This window comes from Caretta caretta, chromosome 1 (assembly GCF_965140235.1).
Source record: "Caretta caretta isolate rCarCar2 chromosome 1, rCarCar1.hap1, whole genome shotgun sequence".
Taxonomy (NCBI): Eukaryota; Metazoa; Chordata; order Testudines; family Cheloniidae; genus Caretta; species Caretta caretta.
In genome coordinates, this window is record NC_134206.1 from 3,550,958 (window position 1) to 3,555,465 (window position 4,508).

The window sequence follows — 4,508 nt, forward strand, 5'->3', positions numbered from 1 at the left end:
AGCTGGAAGCATTTTCCCTGAAAGCTTGCACCTGAGCTTACAGAAGGCAATTTTTCTATTCATGACTGTGTTGAATTTAGCCCAGTGGGAAGAAATTCTCTTGTGACTGCGATGCCTTGGAAATGTTACACTAGGTGTGTATTTCACGAGACTGAGGGATCCCATGAGGCTCTGCATGGACGAATATTTTTCTCACCTAAAACAATGACTTCACCCCCTAAAATCTATGCACTGAGGAATGAGTGTATGACCCTCACCGTTAATGACTAACAGAGCTGGCTAGCAAATGGTCCCAGAGGATCCTGGGTTTAACGTCTGTGTCCCAGTGGCCCACTGTTTCAGGCAGCTGCCAGTGGCTCCTGCACATGGCAGCTGTATTGATCTAGGCCCTCACATGTCCCAGAGCTGCCCGCTCTCATTATACAATATGCAAACTTCTCAGCTTGCGAGTTGTTCCTGGGTAGCAGCCCCCAAAGCACCAAGAGTAGCTGCATAGGTGCCTTGGCATTTGCCACTCGTGTGTGAGATTTCTCATGGGTGAGACGCAGTCACTGATTACCTCCTGGCCAAGGGAGGAGGTGTGATGGGAGACACCTCTCCCCCTGCAGAAAATGATGTGTGGGGAGCATGGGGTGGCTCGGAGGTGGTGGGAGCCAGGGATGACTTGGGAACATGGAGAAGACACAGGTGACCAGGGTGCTGTTGGAATTGGAGCAGTCTGGGATGGGGAAGGAGAGTACAAACGGGGTCAGAGTAAGATGGGAGATCAAACCAGCTGAGGAGCAAAGATCGATGGTTCTTTTCATGGGTGAAATGCCAACAATCACAAAGAAAAATTGAATTTCAGCAGCTCTTCCCACCTGTTTATTTACACCCCTGTCCCTGCCCCCACAATCCCCAGCACTGCCCGCTTTTCTGTGTACAGCCCCTGCCTGCTCCCCTATCTCCAGCACTGCCCACTTTTCTGTGTAGACTGCCTTGCCTGCCCCCCACAACCTCTAGTGATGATGATGATGATGGGACGATCACTCGTTACTGAGTATGATCATCTTCCATGGGAATTATGGGTCTTCAGGAGGCTAATAAGGCCAATCCTTGAACCACAAGTTATATTACAATGAGGGCAGATGTTTTCAGGATCAGCAGGAGGCTGTTGACCGTGACTGGAGACAAGTCTCTCCTTCCTCCTGCGTCCCTTGTCCTCTTCAGCTTGTCAGCAAGCAAGTTCTAAATGCAGAAGACCATCAAGTAGGACTTCACTCCATTTTAAGTGATCCTGGGCAAGTGTCTCCCAAGTGTCAGTGTCAATATTACTTTTTTTAGGTTGTCCTTCAGCAAGTCCTTATAAGACTTCCATTGTCCATCCACGTTACGGTACCCTTCTTTCAGTTGAGAGAACAGGACCTGTTTTGGGAGGCAGTGGTCTGGCATCTGGACAACATGACCAGTCCGGTGGAATTGCTGACGGATGATCATTGCCTCGATACTGGTGGTCTTTGCCTCTTCCAGAACACTAATATTGGTGTGCCTGTCTTCCCATTTGATCTTCAGAATCTTATGAAGGCAGCGCTGATGCTCAAGGACTTTCAAGTGGTGTCTAGGTTGTCCAAGTTTCGGACCCATACAACAGTGTTGGGAGAATAACGGCTTGATAAACAAGAAGCTTGGTGTCTGTTCAAATGTTGTGATCTTCAAAGACCCTGTGCCATAAACAAGAAAAAACTACACTGGCAGAGTTCAGGCAGTGTTGTATTTTTGCATCAATATCTGCCTTGGATGAGAGATGACTTCAAAGGTAGAGGAAATGGTCGACATTCTCCAGTGACACGCCATTAATTTTGATAGATGGGGCATGGAATACCTCATTTGGAGAGGGCTGATAGAGCACATTAGTCGTCTTGATATTAAGAGTGAAACTAAGGCATGCGTAAGCATCGGCACACACATTCAAGATAGTTTGAAGATCTTTCTCAGAGTGGGCAACGATTGTGTTGTCATCAGCATACTGGAGTTCCACAATAGATGTTGTCTAAAAAAAGAAAAGTGTCGGGAGAAAAACTGACCACGGTACATAGCTTTTATTGATCTAACTAAGGCCTTTGACTCAGTGAATCGCCCTGCCCTCTGGACTGTACTCTCTAAGTCTGGATGCCTGACAAATACATCAATGTCCGAAAATTGCTTCATGATAACGTGAAAGCGACTGTTCTGAGCAGCACTAGTTCCCAGGGTGAACCTTTCAAAGTACAAACAGGAGTCAGATCGGGCTGTAACATCGCTCCAACCGTGTTTGCGGTTTTTATTGCCGTCACTCTTTACCCAAAAAGAAAAGGAGTACTTGTGGCACCTTAGAGACTAACCAATTTATTTGAGCATAAGCTTTCGCTTATTTGAGCTCCGATGAAGTGAGCTGTAGCTCACGAAAGCTTATGCTCAAATAAATTGGTTAGTCTCTAAGGTGCCACAAGAACTCCTTTTCTTTTGGGATGATTTAACTGGGAATTGGTCCTGCTTCGAGCAGGGGGTTGGACTAGATGACCTTCTGGGGTCCCTTCCAACCCTTATATTCTATGATTCTATGATTCTATGATTCTAACTCCTTTTCTTTTTGCGAATACAGACTAACACGGCTGCTACTCTGAACTACTTACCCAATTGCTGGGAAGTTTACAGCTGGCGTTGAAATCACTTATAGCATGGATGGAAAGCTGCTCAGGCTTAGCAGGCTGAAAGCCAAGAGTAAGATTTCCACAACTTCAAGTACTGCCTGCTTCTGTGTGTACACCCCCTGCCTACCCCCACAACTTCCACTGCTCTCTGCTTTTCCAGATATACCCCCTGCCTGCCCCCATAACCTCCAGTGTTGCTCGCCTGTCCACGTATGTCCCTGGCTCGCACAACCCCCAGCCCTGCCACACAATGACACCCTCACCCAGGACCAAAACCAGGTGCCAGACCCCACAGCCACAGCTCACAGAAATATCTCCTCAGATTAAGTTAAACTCAGTGTCTTCTTGCACTGAGAAAAGTGCGAGATCAGCCTGAATGTCCTTTCTGGGAAGGGAACCCCAGCAACAGCTCAGCCTGTGCAGGCAAGAAGAGAGGGACAGGCCCAGCCAAAGGAGAGGGGACATGGAAATTAAAAGGAGCCAGCGTACGGAACTCCTCCTCAAAACAACACAAAGATTTACCATATTGCAGACCATTAGAAACCCAGACACCCCTTCCTGAGGCTGCTTTTCCAGATTGGCAATTGCTGACATTGCCACAAGGCTGTAGTGGAATTATTTACGGGAAGAGGGATAGTCCAGATTGCAGACGGTGTCAGAGATAGTCTGCTACAGTGTGATCCAAGTTACATTACTGTCTGAGACACCCTCTGCCCCAGGAGGCCTCGTTACGCCTCTTTGGTCTGTGCATTAGACTGGATGCGCATTCCCTATTTCACCCAGTTTCAGGACTCTGCACCATTGTGATCTGGATACTGCATGTCCCCCCCACTCTCCCCCAACACACACTGAGAGTTCCTGGACCTCCCCCAATGAGATTTCCAGCACCACCTGCTTTCCTCTAACCCAGAAGCATGCTTTTATTTTTACTGCCTTTTGGTGCTTCTCATCCTCTCCAGAAGCAGAGATGCTAGGGCTCAAGAGAGAGCAGACCCCTCCCTCTCCCTGAATTTTTTTTTATCCTGATTGTTTTGAACCTTTAAGCCTGTGAGTCTGAGATTTCAGCAACTCTCCTGTCAGCTCTTCTTTGGTCCAAACGAGCCCACCCGTCCTTAACGGCTACGGGAATTGAAGTCACTGGACCATGAAGTCACTCGACCATGAGACCATGGTTGGTGTAAATCAGGTCATTTATTTAAGTCCCTACATGTGGATTTAGGGTGATCTCAATGGGGCCAAGGTTTGACCCTTACAGTTTAACTTTTGGCCCAACCTGCGAAAATCACAGTTCCGGGTCCTGCTACAGAGAGCGCTACTCTGTAAAGCACTGAAAGAGTCTGAAGGAAACCTCTAATTTATGTGGCGTTCTGAGACCAGGCATGAGACATGGGGATTCCAAAACACGTTGGCCCTGACTTTGCTCTCAGGGAAGCCAATGTCAATCTGGAGTGACCCACTGAAGGCAGAATGTGAGAGCAGAATCTGGCCAGTGTGTTGTCAAGGTTCCTTCCCCTCTCTGAACTCTAGGGTACAGATGTGGGGACCTGCATGAAAACCTCCTAAGCTTATTTTTACCAGCTTAGGTTTAAAACTTCCCCAAGGTACAAACTATTTTCCTTTTTCCCTTGGACTTTATTGCTGCCACCACCAAGCGTCTAACAGATATATAACCGGGAAAGAGCCTGCCTGGAAACGTCTTTCCCCCCAAAATCCTCTCCAAACCCTGCACCCCCTTTCCTGAGGAAGGCTTGATAAAAATCCTCACCAATTTACATAGGTGAACACAGACCCAAACCCTTGGATCTTAAGAACAATGAAAAAGCAATCAGGTTCTTAAAC